This window comes from Podarcis melisellensis (assembly GCF_964234715.1).
Source record: "Podarcis melisellensis genome assembly, chromosome: 1".
Classification (NCBI taxonomy): domain Eukaryota; kingdom Metazoa; phylum Chordata; class Lepidosauria; order Squamata; family Lacertidae; genus Podarcis; species Podarcis melisellensis.
Genome location: NC_138528.1, coordinates 19921304 through 19945266, shown reverse-complemented (window position 1 = coordinate 19945266; position 23963 = coordinate 19921304). Strand labels below are relative to the sequence as shown.

The 23963-nt window shown below is 44.9% G+C and overlaps 1 long non-coding RNA gene across 2 annotated transcripts in view; it reads left to right on the top strand.

Annotated features, from left to right (window-relative positions):
- The window catches only part of LOC309373269, a 56835-nt gene extending 33083 nt beyond the window's left edge, over positions 1 to 23752 (top strand). For both annotated transcript variants that reach the window (XR_014169924.1, XR_014169925.1), the window contains 2 exons: positions 19204 to 19321; positions 23728 to 23752. This is a non-coding gene — a long non-coding RNA (uncharacterized lncRNA). The remainder of the gene's footprint in view (positions 1 to 19203; positions 19322 to 23727) is intronic.
- The last annotated feature ends 211 nt before the right edge of the window (positions 23753 to 23963 follow it).

Here is a 23963-nt window from a genome sequence, read left to right as displayed (position 1 = left end):
ACATTCAGTGATTGGATAGTTACAGAAAGTAGTTACTGTTGCGTTGTAGTGGAACTCTATATAAGCAGGCTGGCTGAACCCTTCAGTTCAGTTCTGTTCTGGCCTGTGAATAAACAAGAGCTGTTTGAAGAATCGCTGTGTCGTCTGATATGTTCACCGACAATGTAACAGCTTCCTATGTTTCTTCTACCAATCCAATCCTGTATGAGGCATAGGAAGGGGGTTGTATCAGAGTGCCATGTTTGGAGACTTATTGCCCAGGTTGTCCTTCAGACATGGCACTCTGATACAATCCCCTTCCTTTTCTCTTCCAGGACCTTCCAGACAAGAAGATGTGACTTTGCTGGATTCTTTAGAACAGTGTTTCCCAACCTTGTGCCTCCAGCTGTTTTTGAACTACAATTCCCATCATCCCTGACCACTGGTCTTGCTAGCTAGGGATGATGGGAGTTGTAGGCCAAAAACATCTGGAGGCACAAGGTTGGGAAACACTGCTTTAGAAGGCTTGCTCTCAGAGCAGGCCCTGACACTCCAATGCCAGGGGGGGGGGGTTAAGCTACAAGATAAGATTACTTTACAGAGGTGACCGGGTCCATAGCAGGACTAATCCACCCAGCCTTCAGAAAGCCTTAGAAAGTTTTTGCAACTTGGAGATGCAACAACTTCCTTTTTACCTGAGCTCTGTCCAGGGTTGTGGCCTGGTCTCTGCCTTATTCTGAATTGATGGTTTAACAGTCAAGACGTATCCCAAGAATTCTAGGATTTGAAACTCAGCCATGAAATTGTGTAAATGTTCTCTACCTCTACACCCCCCCACTCTGGAACACTCCCTGAGCTCCTTAGTGAGAGGGAGGGGATTACTTGGAAATCAGTTCAAATTTGGAGTGTGGATGGATTGTAGGAAGAGGATGCTGCTGACTAGTTTTCCACCGAAATGAGTTGTGCTACAATAACAGATTAAGTGGATTTTTTAGACGCTAAACCCGAGGGCAGGAATTGTCTTTCTTGCTGAGATTTGTAAGACAATCTGGGAGCCTTTTGGGGGGCTGAAGAGTGGGATAAAAATGGTTTAAATAAATAAAATCAAATAAATATACAGCCTGGAAGAAAGTGCCACCCTTTCTGAAGTCTTCATAGTCCCACTCGGATGCTTCTCTCAGACTGAGGCGTTTTATGAGCCTAATTAAAATTTCCAACCAGGTTTCATTTGTTCCCTAATTATGTTTCTCTGCAGAGTCAAGCAAAAGAGAGAGAGAGAAGTATCTTGTCTTGTACATAAATCACTATCAGCAAAAACGCCAACTAGTAGGAATCTTGGGAATCAAAGCGTTATGAGCACAACCGTACCTTGTAAGCAGCAAGTGCTTCCCTCAGAAATGCTCAGGTGCGGTTTCCCGAAATGCATCGGTCAAGTTTCGTTCACATGCTTGCCAGGGTTGTTTAGCTGGAATGCAGAATTCACGTTTCCTGTAAAGGTTCCTTGTAATATCCAGATGCGGAGAACTGTGGTTTGTTTAAACAACAGTTTCGGAAGAAGCCAGGACCTGAAACCACAGCTTGATGCTGGCTTGTTCTCACTAACTATGGTTGAAACCAGGGACTCCCAACCTTTGTGAGGTTGTGGCTCTGTGATTATTCACAACATCCTCCACTGGCTTTGAATTTGCCAGCAGTGAGAAAGAAGCCTGACTTGTGGAGGGCTCCTTTATGAGAAGAAGGACCCTAAGACAATCAAGATTCACTTTTTGCACAGAGGGTCCTATGAGGACACATTCACTCGGCTGCTGAATGAGTGGCTGCTAAGGGGGTAACTGCTGTCAGGAGCTTGTCCTACACTCAAATAGGACCCTGGTAGAGACACATGCCCAACTGGCATGTTCTCTCCCTCCTGGTCGATCATTCGGGAGCTTCAAAAGCTTTCTTCAGCCCGAACATCACAGCAACCGATGCCAACAGACATCGGCACACTTAGGGATCCGCAGAGTCTTCACAGCTTGTGTGACAGACCTCAGCAACTCAGCATTTTGGCTAATCTACTTTATTTACATATAATCACACACAGAGCACTGCAACATGGCTCCCTCTCTCTCTAGCATCAGACAGCAAAGAGCAAAAAGTACAAAGGACAATAGTTCCACTTCACCGAACATAGTAACACAAACATCCTGTTTCCGTCACTTCCCACTCTGTGGAGTCAAAACATATACCGTCATGTGATAGACAACTATCCCATGACTGCAATCATGGAGCAGGAATTCTAACAACTGCTGCCTGGTGCAAATATTAGCAGCTGACTAATGACAGTGACCCCGAAGCTCATTTGCATGTACCTTCATGGTGTGAGGAGTCCCCCTAGTGGTGGTACAAGGGCAGGGTAGCAATTTCCTGCTATTGCCCCTGCATTTCAACAATACAATGGTACCTCTGGTTACGAACGTAATTCGTTCCGGAGGTCCATTCTTAAGCTGAAACTGTTCCTATCCAGAGGCGCGCTTTCGTTAATGGGGCCTCCCGCTGCATGTGCGCCTCCAGCACGTGATTTTTGTTCACATCCTGGGGCAAAGTTCGTAATCAGGAGCAGCTACTTCCGGGTTAGCGGAGTTTGTAACCAGAAGCGTTCGTAACCATAGTTACAACCATGCATGTGGTGAGCATTCTGTCCTGTCCTGAGCTGAGCTCATCAAATGCCTGTGAAGTCAATTCTGCAGGCAGTCTCTCTTTCCCATCTCTACAACCCCAGGGCTTGCAAATACCTACCAAGCTATCAATCCATCTCTTGTCTGTGAGCATTTAAATTCAGTTCCACGTCTGCAGACAATGCCATTGTAATCCTCGGATGTCCAACACATCTTATCTTTTGTAGAAAATTCAAAACTCCCTCTCACTTTTGTTAGTTTGGGTGCGGAAGCCTGGAAAAAGCCACTTAAAAACACAATAGTTCCAACCTGAAAGATTTCTGGAGGGCAGCAAATCTGTAGCAAAAAGCTGTCCTCTGATGTAAATGACGCCCCTCTTTTTATTGGATTAAAAAAAATATATATCCAGGCTCAGAGAGGCATAAAGCTTCTCTTTTTCCCCGTGTGATAGCACTAATAATAAGACAGCTCTGGAAGACTGAGCGATGTAATCACACCCCGGAGCAAAGTTTTAATTTGATTTAAACCTACCATAGTCCAAGATTCTAACATTCAGGTATGGGCTGTGCCTGAAATTGCTCTGATATTAACCTCTCTGATAGTGGCTGGGTTTGCTGAGTGGCATTGATGAGCATGCAACCATTCTCCTAAACTATTCGCAAGTAATTGCAGTTAATGCATGAGATATACTTAATTTGCTGCAAGACCAATAGCAATATTTTTGAGCGCTACTGAACATCTATTCAGCAATAAAAAATTTGCAGGCTTTATGCTTTCCTTTTCCAGCTTTTGTTATTCGCCCCCTTCCCCCCCCTCCGGTATGGTGTGAATCTGTTAAAAAAATGCCAACTCGCGTCAATTTGATTACAATCAAAGTGCAATCACAACAGATGTAACCACATAACAATTAAGTTTATGCCCCTTTCCTGAAATTACTGCATTCAAAGTCGGTTGAAGAAAATACAGCAAAATGATTCTTTGTGATGCTAAACTGAACCAGTCATCCAGAGTATGTCAATAATCAATGATACTCAACTCCTAATAATCCATTATGCTAAAACTAGCAGAAACACTGCAATGCCAGTGCTAAAGAACAAGTCACAATTCTGACACTGCACATATTTGGTATGACCATGATCACCCAGATATGTGCGTGTATGCATACATATATACATTATACCGCTTAATTGCAAATAAAACCTATAAGTGGTAAATAAAACCTCTACAACTGTGATTCACATCCTGAAATGTCACTGTGAAAGCAAGTAGGTGAAAAACAATATTTCTTTAGAGAAAGTTCTCTTTTGTTTATAATAATATATAATTATTATATAATTAGGGGACGCGGGTGGCGCTGTGGGTAAAAGCCTCAGCGCCTAGGGCTTGCCGATCGAAAGGTCGGCAGTTCGAATCCCCGCGGCGGGGTGCGCTCCCGTTGCTCGGTCCCAGCGCCTGCCAACCTAGCAGTTCGAAGGCACCTCCGGGTGCAAGTAGATAAATAGGGACCGCTTACCAGCGGGAAGGTAAACGGCGTTTCCGTGTGCAGCTCTGGCTCACCAGAGCAGCGATGTCACGCTGGCCACGTGACCCGGAAGTGTCTTCAGACAGCGCTGGCCCCTGGCCTCTTGAGTGAGATGGGCGCACAACCCCAGAGTCTGGCAAGACTGGCCCGTACAGGCAGGGGTACCTTTACCTTTACTATTATATAATTATAATAACTGCTTCATCTATGGCAGGGTTTCCCAAACTTGGGCCTCCAGTTTTTTTTGGGTTTTTTGGACTACAATTCCCATCATCCCTAGCTAGCAGGACCAGTGGTCAGGGATGATGGGAGTTGTAGTTCAAAAAAACAGCTGGAGACCAAAATTTGGGAAACCCTGATGGATGGCAAGACCTCTTGATGAATTTTGTATAAGATCTGAACTGGGGCTCTGATAAACTGAAACACATAAAACAAGGAATGGGATACCCTTAACATAAAGGCTGAAAATTACAGCCCACAAAATGGTGACACAGAGGCAGAGTCTGTCAGAAAGAAGTTTGTTAAAGATGCTGAGAGTTTTTTTAGGCAACCCCTATTCACCTCCCAGATTTATAATTCTCAAAGTTCCTTGAGAGTTATGGCTCTGGATGGAAAATAGGGGTCTCCTAACAAGTCTAGGTAAAGGTAAAGGTACCCCTGCCCGTACGGGCCAGTCTTGACAGACTCTGGGGTTGTGCGCCCATCTCACTTAAGAGGCCAGGGGCCAGCGCTGTCCGGAGACACTTCCGGGTCACTTGGCCAGCGTGACATCGCTGCTCTGGCGAGCCAGAGCCGCACACGGAAACGCCGTTTACCTTCCCGCTGTTAAGCGGTCCCTATTTATCTACTTGCACCCGGAGGTGCTTTCGAACTGCTAGGTTGGCAGGCGCTGGGACCGAGCAGCGGGAGCGCACCCCGCCGCAGGGATTCGAACCGCCGACCTTTCAATCGGCAAGTCCTAGGTGCTGAGGCTTTAACCCACAGCGCCACCTGGGTCCCTCCTAACAAGTCTAATGACCCTTAAATAACTACAGTTGTGTGTCAAGGCCCCCAATCCACCCCCCAGGAGAATAAAGACACAAGGACACAGAATTTTAGGTTAAATGTTAATGGGCAAAATTTAGGCTGAAAGAGGAAGCCTCAGAATCGCGCCGTAGCTTAAATCGTCCCTGGCCATGCCCTCAAGCAACCTGATTGGCTGCCTGGCAACCTGACATGGCCAGGATCTCCTTCAGCGGGACATGGGATGCTATCCCGCCACTGACGCTGAGGGGAGTGGCTAGGTGGCCAGACTGCAACCTGGCCCCACCAGGAAGTGGACCGAATTTCCCATAATTTGGGGGGGGGGAGCCATGGCTGCTTAAAATGGCCTCATAGTGCTTCAGTAGTGTGAATGCGGCCGTCATGATGGTCACCAACATGGATGGATTCAAAAGAGGATTAGATGTGACATTCCAAAGGAGCAGAAAAGACTTTTTATGTATGCAATGACGGCCGCATGTATGCTGTTAGCCCAGAGATGGAAAGAAGATAAAGTCCTTACCAGAGAAGAATGGCAAATGAAGCTGTTGGACTAGACCAAAACTTTAACAAAGATTGGGGGAGGGGAATTAATATTGATCTTGGAGATCACTGTAAGCAGATGAAAACATTAGCAGGATTGCAATAACGCTCGTAATGTGGATTTATATAAAATATGGACTATTGGAAAAGATGCAGTAGAAAAGGTTTAATAATAGGACCCACAGAGGGGAAGTTGGGAAGTCCAGAGATTCGGAGGAATGACCTCTTTCAGCTTCTGCCTTCTGGAAGAAGGTACAGGGTTATAAAGACTAGGACTAGACGCCTGAGAAACAGTTTCTATCCAAATGCGATTTTGGTTTTAAACACAGTTTAAGGAGTCTCTATGGAAGTACATTGTATTTTAAAAATGGGGTATCAGAGTTTTTAGGGGGCTAACCAGGTTGGGATAGCTGGCTTGTTTGTTTTTGAATGTCTTATGTAGATTTTTTCAATTTCGTTGTTCTGTATGGGACAATGAGAATAAAGATTATCGTATCGTGTCGTATCATGTATGGTTGTATTGTTATAATTTTATACTTTTAAAATCAAATGAAAATTATTTCAAAAAAGAGAATTAGATGAATCCGTGAAGGTGCAGGCTATAATGGCTACTAGGATGACACTGTTTTCCCTACACTGTCAGAGGGGCCGTCTTTAGCATATGTGGCGCTGGGGTGCAAAAACCGCCCAGCGCCCGAATTAAGTTGTTGAGCTCTTTTTGAGGGGGGCAGCTCAAAGTTCTTGAGCTTTGTTTTAGGGGGGCATGCAACTCTCTCTCCCATGCCACTGCAGGCGGAGGGAAGAGAGCAATCCCTGCAGAGGCTTGGGTGGGAAGCTGCATGCCCGCCAGCCATCTGGTGCCCCCCAGAATTTGGCGTTGGGGTGCCCTGCACCCCTTGCGTCCCCGGGTAAAGACGGCCTTGACTGTCAGAGATGGAGTGCCCCTGAATGCCAGTTGTGGAATCACATGTGGGAAGAGAGCTAGTGTGGTGTAGTGGTTAGGAGCGGTGGACTCGTAATCTGGTGAACCGGGTTCGATTCCCCGCTCCTCCACATGCAGCTGCTGGGTGACCTTGGGCTAGTCACACTTCTCTGAAGTCTATCAGCCCCACCCACCTCACAGGGTGTCTGTTGTGGAAGAGGAAGGGAAAGGAGATTGTGAGCCGCTTTGAGACTCTTTAGGGTAGTGATAAAGCAGGATATCAAATCCAAACTCTTCTTCTTCTGTGCTTTTGGGTCTTGCTTTGGGGCTCCCCACAAGCATCTGGTTGGCCACTGTGAGAACATGATGCTGGAGCAGATGGACCTTTGGAATGACCCAACAGGTTCTCCTTCCAGTTGCCACATCAAAATGGCGGCTTTCCAGCTTTGAGCATGCCTTTCAAGCAGCTTCCGTACACAGTAGCTCAGTTCAGTTCCAACGTACGTATCTTTAGGATTAGCCGCATCAGAAAAGAACAACTCCATCTTGTGGGCCATCTTCTTGCCATCGTACACCTACAGGAATCATTGGTCTCACTTGCGACTGCAGCTTATTCAGCCTCATATGGCATTATTGCCTCATAAACTGGATGTACCCTCCAGTTATCATCATCATAAATAAGAGCAGGGTTGCAATCAGACCAAATGTGTGATCGACTCCTCGGAGCAAGGTTGTTGGGTGTTTTTTTCTTTTCCTTTTCCTTTAAACCAGCCATCTATTATGGCAGAGCACATTGGCAGCAGTGCTGTAGCTGAAGGGTCTGGCAAAGGTTTTCTTTCTATAACTCTCATTTTTCAAGGCTTTAATAAACTCTATTTATGCCAGTTTGATCACCAGGGTGAAACTGGCCATATCGCGTCCCAGTAGTACAACAAACATTTTATTTTTCTTAACACCAGCCTTCAATAATATTAAGCTTTAGAAATAAATACATTGTGGCAGCAAAAAGAGGCTTATTTGCAGTTTAGGAGCTCCAGAAAAGTTCTGCTTTGAAAATAACATGGCGTTTCAGCCTTAAGTTCCCATCTTATGATCCCTCACAGGGCTGTTCTGAAGATAAGTGAGGGGAAATGCCTTTCTTTACAAATGTATTCCCTACTTTTGCCCCTGCACAAGCCTTTATGGTGGCAATAGCAATAGCCATAATAAATCTAACACATTTAGGTTAAGGATAAAGTCCCTTGACCCATGTTTTAGTCTAGCAAACTCTTAGGAGACCTGATGGAGATACAACAAATTATAAATGGGAGAAAATAGATGGGGGAGGCGACTATAGACGACTGAAAGCGCTTCAGCACGCAACATAAAATTAACCGGTGGAATTCACTGCCACAAGATATGGTGGTGTTTGCTGCCATTAGCAAAAGTGGTTTTTCAGAAGATCAAATGGAAGAAAATTTGTTTTTGATGACTGCGCATTTTATTGTTGCAACCTGCCCTGGGACCTTACAGTAAAGGGCAGGCAACCAACCAACCAAACATAACAACATGGCACTTTGCCAACTTGGTGCCCTCCATATGTTTTTGGATTACAACACCCATCAGTCCCAGCCAGCAAGTTCATGCCATTTTTTCCAACCCACCCTATGCTCTCAGTTCTTACTGCGCTCTTGGGAGGACTCCCCCCCACTTATTTCCCCCTCAAAAAATATTTTTTGAACTTCTAAAAACATTGGAATTTCTCAATACTTCTGAATACCCGATACTGGTGATCAACAGGGTTGTTGAATTCATACCCATTTTATGAGCTTCTCAAAGGCAATGTTGCAGACTGAATGCTACAAGAAATGAAGTTTTAATCTGAGCCAGTGAGGTAGTTATTATTATTATTATTATTATTATTATTATTATTATTATTAACGTGGCTGGCTGGCCTGTAACTACATTTACCACTCCCAGAGTGTGCACACATTTCCTTCCCTCTTCACCACCCAGGCTGATTGCCAGGGCTTGCATAACACGAGGCATGGCATTTTGTAAATTCTGATGTTCAACTGATTCTCTAGACTTCTGTGCACAGTGCAATGCAAACTCAAGTGATCAGCTGATTGTTGGGGGTTCAGAGAGGATGGTGCATGGGACATTACAAACCCTATGCAATAAAGAAAAAAAGAAAATAGCTCACTAATAATAATAATAATAATAATAATAATAATAATAATAAACTTATTTATTTATACCCTGCCCATCTGGCTGGGTTTTCCCAGCCACACTGGGCAGCTTACAGAATATATAAAACATAATAAAGCATCAAACATTAAAAACTTCCTGATACAGGGCTGCCTTCAGATGTCTTCTAAAAGTTCTTTATAGTTCTTTATCTCCTTGACATCCAAAGGGAGGGTGTTCTACAGGGATGGTGCCACTACCGAGAAGGCCTTCTGCCTGGTTCCCTGTAACTTCCCTTCTTGCAGTGAGAGAACAGGCAGAAGACCCTCGGAGGAGGACTTCAGTGTCTGGGCTGAGCAATTGGGGTGGGGACGCTGTTGATCTTTAAGGTGTCACAAGACTGTTGGTTTTGCTGCAACATCAAACATGAATAACAACAATCAGATCCTATATAAAAAGTCACAATTAGTATGACAGTAATTATGAAATCAGGTGACCTTTGCTTGCAAGGCACACGGGAGACCCAGTTCACTAGCAATTGATCTGGTGGTAGTTGAATAACATTTTTCACTTAACTGGTCCATGAGATCCACATCCTCATCCTTGTATTAATGGTCCTGTCTGGCGTACACAGTCAGCTGCTGCCTGATGCAACAGCTAAGGCTCTGTGAGTCAATTCTAGGAGAAACATTACTGTCTAAGGCAAGCAAAAGTTTAAGTCCCAACCGTTCCTACTGGCTTACCGTTCCCCTGGTTAGCTTTATGAAAACATTAACCTTGACATTTTGACGACATCTTTCCTTTCCCTTCATTTAGTATCTCATTTAAAGTTTGTTTTCATTGTCTTCCATTTAACGATTCCCTTGGACTGATTGCACAACCAAAGTCCTTTGAAGAATGACAGTCCTGGGCTCTTGGTGGCAGATCCCAAAGTGGGGTTTAAATGTCGAAAACAGAGCCAAGCTGCTATGTGGTGCCTGGGCAGCTCTGCGTCAGCATTCTCAGGTAGCAACACGGGTGGAACATGGAAAAGCAAACAACCGCTTGTTAGAAAAACCTGAAAAAACAGACAAGGCGTGTGCTTTTGTAAACCAAGAAAATCTTTAATAATAAAATTACTTAAGGAAGGGAATGAAAGGCAGGAGGCGTTGCTCTCAATGTTGCCTCATTTCACTGAATCAGGGATATCCAGCGTGGTGGAAGACCTGGGTTCCAGTCCCCACTCAGACAATGAAGTTCACAGAGTGACCTTGGGCCAGTTAATGTCTCTCAGCCTACCTCACAGAGTTGTTGTGAGGATAAAACAGGGAGGAGGATAACCACGCACGATGCTATGCGTTCCTTGGAGAAAAGGTAGATTATAATAGTAGCAAGCAAACAAAGAGCCAGAAGAGATTGTATTTATTTATTTCTCACAATTATGTCCCACCATTCCTCCAAGGGGCTCAAGGTGGTTCTCTTTCTCCCCTCACAACAGTCCTGTGAGGAAGGCTAAGTTGAGAGAATGTGATTGGCTCAAATTCACCTAGCGAGTTTCATGGCTGAGCAGGGAATTGAACCTTGGTCTCCTAGGTCTTAGTCCAGCACTCTAACCACTGCACCACACGGGTTGATTTTGAAGGTCATCTGTCAGGGATGGGTTCCAGGAGCAGGTTAGTAATAACTCACTCAACTCTTTATTCAAAGAAGCAAACAGGCCCAGTGAGCACAGCAACTCTTCCCTAGTCTTGCGCCAATGAGGCAGTTATGAAAACTGGAAGTTCCCACCTTCCCACCGCTCTCTAAGACTCCTTCCCCAAATCCTTCCTCAGCAACCTGAGACTCCTTTGGTCTTTTCTCTCTTTGCTCCACACTCTTCATTCCTCTTCGTGTTCTGGGAGAATGGGGTGGTGGTGGAGGAGCTTTTCGCAACAGGAGGGGGACACTTCCATGGCTTCTTCTGCAGCCTGTCTCATCTCTGCCTCTTGGGCCCCCTCCTCACCAGCCTCCTCTCCTGAGTCTAGCCTGCTCTCTGCCACATCCTCTTCCTGCTCACTAAACCTTGTTGCCTCTTCAGCTTCTGACACCTCCTCCTCCCAGTCTGCTCCCTCTTCTCCCTTTGACCACTCATCATTGTCCCGCCACCAATCGCCTGGCTCTGAGCCTTCTTCTCTTGGGGGTACTCTTGGGGGTTCCCCAGAGAGTGCCTTCCACCCCTCCTCTGTATCCAGCCAGTCCATGACATCATCTAATCCAGCATATTCACATTGCTATTACCGAGAAATTATAGTTAATAGACTATTCCCCCAGAATCCTCTAAACTAGTGTACTCTCTGCCCCCTAAATTTGCCTGCTGCCCTCAGGTCTAGGGAAGGATATTGCCCCATTACCAAAAGTGAATAAGATTTAACTGCCAGTTGAGATGGATTCTGTGCATGGAATAAGGGGTGCCATCTTGTCCCTTGCCTCAGGCTGAAAATATCTTTGAGCTGCTCCTGCAAGTCTAACTGATGAGGAAATAAAGGTGATAGCAGCACCGAAAGAAAGAAAGAAAGAAAGAAAGAAAGAAAGAAAGAAAGAAAGAAAGAAAGAAAGAAAGAGCCTCAAAACGGCACTGCAAAACAGAATTTTATAAAATAAATGTCCTTATAAAATAATGAGATGCCCAATGTGTTTCAGCAATGACTTCATTTGTGTTGCCTTTATAGGAAAAAGTGTATTCTTGGGCTCCCAAATATGGCCTTTGCTGAAATGTGACATTCGTTCTCACTATTATATGACATTTTTGTCATTTTATGAAATCCAATTTTCTTCGGGACACTTTTAGGGCTTCGCCTCTATTGTTGACAAGCAGGACTCTGCCATCTCCACAGTCATTCTCCCGCCTTGCCAGTCACTGATCAGAGGTGGGAGGAAAGAAATAGAACACAAAAGCTCTGCAGCGATGGGAGGGACATTAAAGGGGCATTCCCCTTCTTTGAGCTGCAACCTGGCAGTCCTATGAAAAAGTGAAGCAGAAATCTAAGGGGATTGACAAGGTTATAACTGCCTTGAGATGGAAGCCCAGACATAGGACTGGGATCACTCTGCAGAGGTGGTGATATAAAGAACAGAAGAGAACAGAGGTAAAGGACCCCTGGACGGTTAAGTTGTGGCGCTCATCTTGTTTTCAGGTCCACAGACAGCTTTCCAGGTCATGTGGCCAGCACAATTAAACTGCTTCTGGTGCAACAGCACACTGTGACAGAAATCAGAGCGCAAGGAAACATCCTTTACCTTCCTACCACAGTGGTGCCTATTTATCTACTTGCACTGGCGTGCTTTCGAACTGCTAGGTTGGCAGGAGCTGGGACAGAGCAACAGGAGCTCACCCTGTCGTGCGGATTCAAACTGCTGACCTTCCGATTGGCAAGCCCAAGAGGCTCAGTTGTTTAGACCACAGCGCCACCAGTGTCCCTCACCTAATAGAATAGAACAGAATGTCTTGAAATAGTAGGGCTGCAGACTTCCGATTTCCGCCGTGGATAGAAAGGGAGCGCGGAAAGCCTCGTCGGGGTTTTCCGAACAACACAGGGGCTTGGGGGAGCTGCAAAGGCAAAACAGTATTGTCTCTCCCCAACTCCTAAGGCATTGTTTTCACCACAGGCAAATATATATGCAGATTTAACGGGGTAGCTAGCTCATCGGATCAATCAACTAATTTTTAATCAGGAGATTGCCCTGTGCACAAAGGCTATATGCACACACTCCTGGTTTGAGAAGCAGTGTACACATGACATTTCCCGCAAAACCAGCTTCAATCCAAACTGGGGGAAAAGAACAACCTAGCTGCATTTTAAGCTGGTAATGTGTACACAACCAGAAAGGTAGGCTTAACGGGGGGGGGGGGGGACACAATTTAGCACAGGGTAATCCTGTGTGTGTTCGACTCCAAAGCAAATTTTATTATGTTCAATGGGACTTATTCCCAAATAAATGTGTATAGGACTGCAGTCTCTGCCATTTTGTTTAACCAGCTTCCAAAAGGGCAGGCATGTTAGATGGCTGCAGTAAAACCAACAAGTCTTTTGACACCTTAAAGGCTAACTCATTTTATTTTGGCGCAAGTCAGCCTGCTGCTTTCCAGATGTTTGGGACTACAGCTCCCAACCAGGCCAGGGCTGATGGAAGCTGTCATCCAAAGTATCAGGAGGGCACCAGGTTGGCAAAGATTTGCTTATGCCATAATAAAAGGACCCCTGACCATTAGGTCCAGTCGTGGCCGACTCTGGGGTTGCGGCGCTCATCTCGCTTTACTGGCCGAGGGAGCCGGCGTACAGCTTCCGGGTCATGTGACCAGCATGACTAAGCCGCTTCTGGCGAACCAGAGCAGCGCACGGAAACGCCGTTTACCTTCCCGCTGGAGTGGTACCTATTTATCTACTTGCACTTCGACGTGCTTTCAAACTGCTAGGTTGGCAGGAGCAGGGACCGAGCAACGGGAGCTCACCCCGTCATGGGGAGTCGAACCGCTGACCTTCTGATCGGCAAGTCCTAGGCTCTGTGGTTTAACCCACAGCGCCACCCGCGTCCCTGTAATAGTTATAATATTTATATTATAATGCCATAATAGTTAGTCTTAAAGGTTCTTTCTCGATTTTTTAAATAAAAAGTATCACCATGAAGAATACAATATACAGATAATTGCATCTGGATGGCCATTGTGAGAACAGGATATTGGACTAGATGAGCCATTGGCCTGATCCAGCAGGCTTTTCTCCTCTTCTTATGTGTTTTATATTGTTGATTTAAAAAATAAAATAAAAAAGAATGCTTTTGTATTCTAAATATGCCCTCTACTGCAGATTGCCTGGAGACCCCCAATATAGATGATGAATTAAGTTTAATGATGATGAGCATAATTAAAAATTAGCATGCAAGAATCCACAATGAAAAATCCATAGGGTTACTAACTTCTTGAAGGACGCGGGTGGCGCTGTGGTCTAAGCCACAGAGCCTAGGGCTTACCGATCAGAAGGTTGGCGGTTCGAATCCCCACGACGGGGTGAGCTCCTGTTGCTCAGTCCCTGCTCCTGTCAACCTAGCAGTTCAAAAGCGCGCCAAAGTGCAAGTAGATAAAGAGGTACCACTCCGGCGGGAAGGTAAACAGCGTTTCTGTGCGCTGTTCTGGTTCGCCAGAAGCGGCGTAGTCATGCTGGCCACATGACCCGGAAGCTGTATGCCTGCTCCCTCGGCCAGTAAAGCGAGATGAGCGCCGCAACTCCAGAGTCGTCTGCGACTGGACCTAACGTTCAGGGGTCCCTTTACCTTTTTTACTAACTTTTTAGAGGGAAAGGGGTGGGGGCGGGGAAGCAACCAAGTTTTTATATATGGAATTACTAGAGAGACTACTTAATCTGTTTTTAAGAGATCCAGTTGCACCCTTGTTACATAGTGCAGCAGTGATGCCTTGTGCAGGTGCAAGGGGAACAGAATCCCTTTGTTCTTACTTGAATGCGGATAACATCTGCATCCAGCAACCCTTCTTCCCCTTGCGGATTGCTTGGTTGCTATCTTATAATTGTTAGGCATGTCTTTGTGCTTCTCTGACGCCTCCACTTTCCTCTCGACTCCTGTGGATGTGGGATTTCTGCCTGACGATAACAGGCTTTTAAAAAAATAAATAAATGCAAAGACTGTCAGAAATGTTCAATTGACTTTGTGTTTGGTTCTGGCAGTAATCAATGCCAGGAATTTCTCTCTCTCTCTCGGGGGCTTCCAATGATATCTTACTAACTACCTGCTGTAATTGGCATTTTCATCTCCTCCCTCCTGGAATAAGGCACTGTAGATGTCACATTTTTCTAAGCCTGAAATCTGTTGTCATTATTTCTTAGTTAAAACCAGCACTGCTATTCACATTCTGGAATTTTTTACTTCTTTCTCATGACCGGAACATGTATTTTAGGCAAGTCTGTAGAAGGGCAACTACGATCACTACAACCATTCCTCTTCCATGGATGCCTCCCTGATTTCGTTCTCCAGCTTAACATCACCCTGAAGATTGTGGTCAAGGGGGAAATAATACATCTACAGTAATAAATTATTTTTGGGGCATGATAAATCTGGTATCTACCAATGAGATAATACTGAGAATCGTTCAGTTAGAATGAAGGAGTCAGAGGTTCAGAACCACAGGTGGCAATCCTACAGGCAGGGCCAGCCCTATCATTGGGCATAGTGAATCATTTTTGCTGAGCCCCTTCTCAACCCAACCATTTTTCCCTGTTACAGGACTGTGGTGTTTGGCTTTGTGGCCTGTTCTGCACACCCTAATCTAACTTGCAGTGGCAGATGATGCTGTCCCATTGCCAGACTTGAGTGAGATTCAATTGCAAGTCCATTCAGGCTCTGTATGTGAACTGGTAGGGATGCCATCTTGTCCTTTGCACCAAGCAGCAAAACATCTCGGGTCAGCCTTTCCTACAGCTGTGTGCTTATTGCAACTGCCAGAGCTTCAGAGTCTAGCGTGGAGGAGCCAGACGGAAGAACCACCTTCTGACTGCTTAAATACACTTGTTAAAAGGTGAGTACTCATCGGTTCAGCTGGACCTTCTTAATGGTAGAGCTTTTGGCCTCCAGGGACTTGGTCGGTGGTAGCTTTGCTTGACTGACATTGGAATCAGTAGCCTATCAGTTAGAGCCCACAGGGAAATATGCAACTTCAGTATTCAGTGGTACTATGCATGGAATTTGGTTCCAGTGTGTCTTCTGAGGATGGCCCCTGAAGCAGGTCTGCTGTTGCTTGAGGATTCCAAGGACTCGGGCCATGACACTTCCACTCATGCATTGGGCCACTTTTGGGTACAGGTCTCTGTTTTTGTTAATGGAATGTTGTTGCTGCAAATAAACTCAGTCAGTCTCATACATGGCAGAAATACTTATTGGGGGCGGGGGGAACTTAACTGACTGCAAGCAACATATATAGCATGAATTCAACAAGGAGGGGAAATGGAAAGAGGAAGTTAAAGAGGAAGTTGCTTAAATCAGAGATAGAAAGAGAAATAAGTAAGCTTCAGCCAATTAAGATAGGTTACAGCTCCATCTACTGTTGGAGTAGACTAATTACGACTTCAATAAGCAAGAAGAAGACGACGAAGAGTTTGGATTTGATATCCCACTTTATCACTACCTGAAGGAGTCTCAAAGCAGCTAACATTCTCCTTTCCCTTCCTCCCCCACAATAACACTCTGTGAGGTGAGTGGGGCTGAGAGACTTCAGAGAAGTGTGACTAGCCCAAGGTCACTAAGCAAGGCATAGCTCTCACCAGGCATAGGTTGTTGCGTCTCCATCACTTCTTAAGAGGTTTCTGGTAAAAGTGACCTGCTTTAAAAATTGTTATTTTTAATGCAGTTTTTAATTTGCATAGTACAAATGGATTGAAGCAAGGTATTAACACAAACAGCAAACTGCAGGGTTTGACAAGCGGTAAAAGTGTGTTAGAGATGCATGGTGGGGGAGGGTGTCTCATCACATCTTAATTTTTTAATATTTTTTGTAGGAGGTATTATTATTATTATTACAATTTATTATCCATACTTCACCCCAAAGTCCCAGGGTGAGTTAGAGCAAATAAACCACAATATTAAAAACTGTTTAAAATAAATTAAGATTGCAGGAATCGATTGGGTCCTAAAGATAAGTATTGCTATCCATTTCCTGAGTTCCTCAAGAGATCCAGCAAGTTTAGGGCACAGTTCCCTGTCATGTGTTATTTACTCCAAATAAAAGTATATTGACTCGGTAGCTGTGTCCCCTTATGTGCTTGGTTCACACAGGAAATAAAATCATGCCAAATGGCATAAAATGTGTCTGCAGACACCTGGCCCTGGAGGTGGCTTGTTAATTTATCCATTATAAATAGAAACCATAGTTTGTCATGCCAAATGATGATCTGCATTTCAGTGCAGAAAATAATGATTTTACAACAGCGTCTATGAAGGTCTGAACCAAGGAGAGGTAGACTGACAAGTTATAAATCTGGATGGTTTGACAGTTTTGCATGATGATTTCTAAGACGGAAGCAAGATAATAATATGGAAAGCAATATTACCATGCATCAAAGTGCTCACCATAATTACTCTTTTCAAGCCACCTCCAGTACATTACCGAGGAGGGTTGTAATTATTGAGCAGGAAAGGAACTGCAAAGTATGTCAGCCCAAGAATTGGAAAACAACAACAACATAAACACAAACTGCAGCCATTTCTTGGGAGAGGAGCAGGCAAATGGAAAAGCACAATGCCTTTCTGCACTCGCTGTTCTGAATTGTTTTCTTATTGCTATCAGGTGGCTGTTGGATTTCTTACATTTCCTCTCTCAGAGCACATTTCCCTTTTATGCAAAAGTTGTGAAATGCCTGTCATTATGATGGGCAACCTGTGAGGAGCATAGTTTTGAGTTTAGGGGGTAAAAGTCAACTGTCCACAGAGGCTGAATCACCCAAAGTTGGGGAGCTTCTCTAAGTCCTGCAAATTATTTATTTTTAACCCATAGGAATGAATTCACTCAGGAATTCTAGTATTATGGGAGAGGGATGATGCCTGGGTTAGCCTTGATTTTGTGACTTGTCTACAGCAGCCACTTATCTGGGCAAATGGGACGTTGCCCCACCAACCTTAGCCAGCCCACACGTGTCTGCTTTCTTACTTACAAGCAACCCTGGTCACCAGCTTCCTCTCCTTAGTTTTGCCCTTTGCAGAATTTAGCAGGGGTGGTGGTGGTTGGGGAGAACACTAGAATTATTTGGCTTTGCCTATCAGGGCCTCTGGCACCATCTACTATTGACTGGCTGGTCTTCTGCCCAATTAGTCCCAATGGGGACCAGCCACAACTGGCCTCTTGTACTTGCAAAGGGGACAGTCCACATGTGGCTTACATACTTGCTCCATTGGCTTGGAGAGAAAACAAGAAACATGAAGACAAATTCTCTGGGTTCTCCTTCCTTGCTGTTGAGTCATCATGGGGGGAAAAACCCTTGTGTGAAATGGCTTTTTGCTATGCAGGACTTGGAAGAAGTGCTACTGTGCCAGTATTGATAGCTAACTTATGGTGAGAACATCTTACCATGATCCTGCAATGGCTATACTTATTAGATGTTTGTTTCTGGGCTCAATCCAAAGTGTTGACAATTATCTTTAAATCTCTAAGTGATTTTGGTCCAGGATAACTTTGGAATCAACTACTCCATACGATCTTGCCTGCCCCCTAACATCAAAAGGAAAAGCCCTTCCTTGCTTCTTTAGCCTGGAAAAGAGGAGACGGAGATAGCCGTCTTCAAATATCTAAAGGGCTGTGACATGGAAGATGGAGCAAGCTTGTTTTCTCCTGCTCTGGAAGGCAGGACTCAAACCAATGGCTTCAAGTTACAAGAAAGGAGGTTCCGAATAAACACCAGGAAGAACTTTCTGACAGCAAGAGCTGTTTGGCAGTGGAACAGACTCCCACGAGAGGTTGTGGGCTCTCCTTCCTTGGAGGCTTTTAAGCAGATGTTGGTTGGCCATCTGTCATGGATGCTTTAGCTGAGATTCCTGCATTGCAGGGGGTTGGACAAGATGATCCTTGGGTTCCTTCCAGCTCTGCAATTCTGTGATCCCACTGAGAATGGAAGCATAGCTCAATGGCACAGGAGAAAGGGCCTTCTCAGTGGCAGCAGCTGGAGTATGAGATGTGTAAACAGTGGCCTAGGACACTAAAAACACAAATATTTGAAAGGTTAAGGAGAATAATAATTTAGGTAAAGGTAAAGGTACCCCTGCCCGTACGGGCCAGTCTTGACAGACTCTGGGGTTGTGCGCCCATCTCACTCTATAGGCCGGGGGCCAGCGCTGTCCGGAGACACTTCCGGGTCACATGGCCAGTGTGACATCGCTGCTCTGGTGAGCCAGAGCTGCACACGGAAACGCCGTTTACCTTCCCGCTGGTAAGCGGTCCCTATTTATCTACTTGCACCCGGAGGTGCTTTCGAACTGCTAGGTTGGCAGGCGCTGGGACCGAGCAGCAGGAGCGCACCCCGCAGCAGGGATTCGAACCGCCGACCTTTCGATCAGCAAGTCCTAGGCGCTGAGGCTTTAACCCACAGCGCCACCTATTTACTTGGTGCTAAAATTACTACAAAGAAGGCATCAGGTGAGCCTCTTCAGGAAAGGCATTCTTCAACTGGGGTGCCACCACTGCAAAGGCCTTCTGGCCAGCCCTGTGTCCTCCCAACCCATCTGACAGCTCAACCTCGCTAGACATCCTATAGTTCACTGCTGGCTGAAAATCATTTATGGATAAATTGAACAGCACCAGCCAGAATGAAGATTCCCTGCATTGTGAAAGCTGTCTGTTTAATGCTACCTTCAGTTTCTCTTTCTTTAACCGCTTATAGATCAGTTTGAAGACCTCTTCCTATGACTGCTAAGTTTATTGAAGATCTTTGATGAAGGACTTTGCCCAAAGCTTTTTGGAAGCCTGAATATGCATTGCACAGCGGCCAAGGAAGGCTGGTGAGTCTTTTAAGGAAGGGAAATCTCTTGGGCAAACATCCCAGCACTTTGCTGAAACTGGACAGATTAATCTTTCAAAGTAACTTTGGGCTCAGCCTGCAATAAGCTACGAGAGCGAAGTCAAATCCATGGCTGTAATAGATTCCGTAGCTTATTATGCGCCTCACAGCACCACTAAGCTTGGCTCATTGGAAAGTCTAATTGGTGCTTTGGGGAGAGCTTCAGCCTATCAAGGCTTCTCCACCCACGAATGGTGGGTTTCCAGCCAGCCAGAACCTTCAAGGGGGCTGTCAGAGAAGCCAGCTCTGCTTAGCTTGCTAGCTCTGTTTTGTGACTTGACATGAGACAAGGTATTACCATATAAATGAGATAAGGTCTTAGATAATTGCTGACTGAAAGTAAAAAACTGAACTGAGCTGCTTGTGTCCGGAACTATTAAATGTACCTTTCTATCTACCATCTTTTTTTCTGTCTTTCTAAATCTGTATAATTTTCTCTGCTGCTGCTTCTATTTCTTCCATCTTCTCTCCACTAGTAAAAACTACAAATTATACATAGAGAGAGAGAGAGAAAGAAAGAAAGAAAGAAAGAGAGAGCTCTAGGACATTTTAAAATTCTGTCCTCCCTTGCCCACCCACTCACATACACTATAAACCTAGGAAGCTGCCTTGTACTAATTCAGGCAATCTAACTCAATATTGTATAAGCTGATAGGAAGTAGGTTCTCCAGGATTTCAGGTGGGACATTCCTTGTCCTACCTGGAGATGCTGGGGACTGAGCCTGGGACCTTCTGCATGCAAAGCAGATGCTCTGCCACAGACCCACATCTCTTCCCCTCCAAAAATACAGCTCTTTCTCTTGAAAAGGACTATTTAATTTGAATATTCTATTTGAATTTCTGGAGTCAAATGCTCATAGGAGGAAGAAACTGTGAGGCAGTGAAAGACACCAGCCAGACTTAAGGCCATCCTACATGATACTCAAAACACATGCCTTATCTTAGGCCCCAAAGCACTATGGGCCCATTACCTCCTGGCAAATAGAAGGGGAAGAAATGGAGGCAGTGAGAGATTTTACTTTCTTGGGCTCCATGATCACTGCAGATGCTGACAGCAGCCACAAACTTAAGACGCCTGCGTCTTGGGAGGAAAGCAATGACAGCATCTTAAAAAGCAGAGACATCACCTTGCCAACAAAGGTCCTTATAGTAAAAGCTATGGTTTTCCCAGTAGTGATGTATGGAAGTGAGAGCTGGACCATAAAGAAGGCTGATGATCGAAGAATTGATGCTTTTGAATTATGGTGCTGGAGGAGACTCTCAAGAGTTCCATGGACTGCAAGAAGATCAAACCTATCCATTCTGCAGGAAATCAGCCCTGAGTGCTCACTGGAAGGACAGATCGTGAAGCTGAGGCTCCAAGACTTTGGCCACCTCATGAGAAGAGAAGACTCCCTGGAAAAGACCCTGATGTTGGGAAAGATGGAGGGCACAAGGAGAAGGGGATGACAGAGGATGAGATGGTTGGATAGTGTTCTCGAAGCTACCAGCATGAGTTTGACCAAACTGCGGGAGGCAGTGGAAGACAGGAGTCCCTGGCATGCTCTGGTCCATGGGGTCACGAAGAGTCAGACACGACTAGACGACTAAACAACAACAAAGCATCCATGACAGATGACCATCCCACCTCTGCTTAAAAACCTCCAATCATCCACTAGCAGGCAAACCCCCTTTTATTTAAACAGGTGTCTGGTTCCTGAGTTGTTTTTTCTCTGCCAATGTTTGTTTAAGCCTGTGTTTTTATTTTCAACAGGCCCAGCCCTCAATTTTCTTTTTAAATCTACCCTCATCTCATTTTCACACAGTTTTATTATGATGTTGCTTATTTATTAAGTGTTAGATAATACATTGCCTTTGGCATTTATTTTTTTAAATGGAAATGCAGCCTATACATGGAAGAAAGGATAAACAGAGAATAGCCTTCAATTTTATTTGAGTAACCCCATTTTGTGCGACAGCTAAGATAATTTGAAAGGCGGGTCTATAGCTCTTGTTGCAGCCTGCATTTATATACAGTGGACAGAATGCTGAACTTGGACTAGGAAGATCCAGGTGCGAATTCTTACTCACCCATGAAAAGCCAATCATTTTTTTCTCAGCGTAACCTACCTCATAGATGTGTTGTGAGGATAATGGAGGAAATATGTATATCATTCTGAGCAACGTGGAGAAATGGCAGCATAAGAAAAATATAATGAACGGAAGGAAATCATAAGAAAATTGAAACAAAAAGGAAAACAATAGAATTACCATTTGAAAATAAAAGTAAGCCCCAAACCCAGAAATCTCACATAACTATGAGTCATTCTGTGGGTGGTTTGATGATTGAAGGATATCGGTGTACAGACAGTTGAAAGGGAAAGAACATTGCAGTAGATAAGAAGTTGAAAGAGAGGCAGCTTGAAAGAATAACGAATGGACCAATTAATATTTCAGGAGTTCCTATTTAAAAATGATGTTATTACAATGCTTCAGGCATTAAATTTGCCAAGCTGACTATTATGGGAAATCAGTGCAGTTTAAGTACTCTGCAATCATAGAGAATTCATGGAAATTTAAGAGAAGTTATATATTATACATTGGATATTGGGGAGGGAGAGAGAGCGGGGGGGGGGGGAGGGAGAGACCCAACACAGCTAAAGAAGGATGGCTAGCTACCATCCTGATTCTACGAACCTTGCATGTACTTTGCAACATTTCACAGATGAAAACAGGGATAACCTTGTGTACTCTTAACACCTTATACCAGGCATCCCCAAACTCAGTCCTCCAGATGTTTTGGGACTACAGTTCCCATCATCCCTGACCACTGGTCCTGTTAGCTAGGGATGATGGGAGTTGTAGTCCCAAAACATCTGGAGGGCCAAGTTTGGGGACGCCTGCCTTATATCCTCACACCAAACACCATTCATTTACTCTTGGGTGGGCTTCTGGAGCAGGATCTGAAGAAATCCCCCCTCCCGTTTTTGTTTTGACAAATTTAGGAGGCAAAACTTGAAATGCCTTCAGGCTTCAATCCTACTCACTGACAAGGAGTAAGGCTCATTGAACCCAATGTGGCTTGCATCTGAGTAGATGTGGATAGGGCGGAGTTGTGAGTAGCACTGACTCTCTGCCTCTTCAGCTATGGAATAGATAGAGGGGAAACTGGGCGGTACAGAAGTACAGGCTAGACATAATGTGTAGGGATGGGTGAGCTGATGTGCATCCACACCAAAGATTAATCTGACTGCTCATCGTAAGAACATAAAAAGAGCAGAAGAATAAGAGTTTGGATTTGATATCCCATTTTATCACTACCCAAAGGAGTCTCAAAGCGGCTAACATTCTCCTTTCCCTTCCTCCCCACAACAAACACTCTGTGAGGTGAGTGGGGCTGAGAGACTTCAAAGAAGTGTGACCAGCCCAAGGTCACCCAGCAGTTGTGTGTGGAGGAGCGGAGACACGAACCCGGTTCCCCAGATTACAAGTCTAGCGTTCCTAACCACTACACCACACTGACTAGATGTGCCAGGCCAATGGCACATCTAGTCCAGTTTCCTGTTCTCACAGCAGCCAGCCAGATATGAGAAGCCTGAAAGAAGGACGCTCTGCACTTGTGCTTTCCAGAAACTGGTATTCAGAACCTAATAATGCAGGTGGCCAACAAAAAAGGCAAATCTTTAAAAAATGTAGTATAAACACCAACAACTGGGAAACACTGGCCTGCAAGTGCTCCAGTTGGAGAACAGCCTTTACCAAAGGTGTCGTGGGCTTTGAAGACACTCGAACTCAGGACGCAAGGGAGAAACGAGCTAAGAGGAAGGCACACTTGGCAAATCCACACCGTGATCAACTCCCGCCCGGAAACCTATGTCCTCACTGTGGATTCAGAATTGGCCTCCACAGTCACCTACGAACCCACTGTTAAAACCCTTGTGGCATTTGTACGGAGCCCCTGGTCATCTCACAGACTATTGACCCGTACACCACTAATCCGCTGCCACCAACCAGGTCCTCCCCGGTAAATCACTTAGTCTCAGTCTGGTTCTTAAGTTAACAAATAAGAGTGTAGTTTGTTGCAGACACAAATAAACTTTAACTGCATTCAAAACGTTGTTACTCTTTACCTTCTTAGTCTTATTTTTATCCTGTCTCTAACTCTTCTACCTCCCCTCACACAAAAACCAACTGCACTAACTGTCTCTCTGTTTCCAACTGTCTGCCAACTGCTTTCCCAACTGCCTTTCCCAACCAACCAAAAGCAACCCACCCAAACCTTGGGCTAAGCCCTTTTATGAACAGGTAGGCTTCACCTCTGGCTTTTCTATTGGTCTACCTAGTAACTCTTTCTCTCCCCCTGTAGAGACATTTTCAAAAGAATGGACAAACGCCACAACCGTGTTTATGGAAGACAATCTTACTCAGCTACGAGTGATCACCAAAGAAGAAGAAGAATTCAGAACTGTATTGCCTCTGACAGTAGAGTAGCCATGATGACTAGGACCCACTGATAGGCTTATCCTCCATGAATTTGTCTTTTAAAGCCACCCAAATTGGCGGACATCACTACCTCTTGTGGGAGCGAATTCTATAGTTTTAAC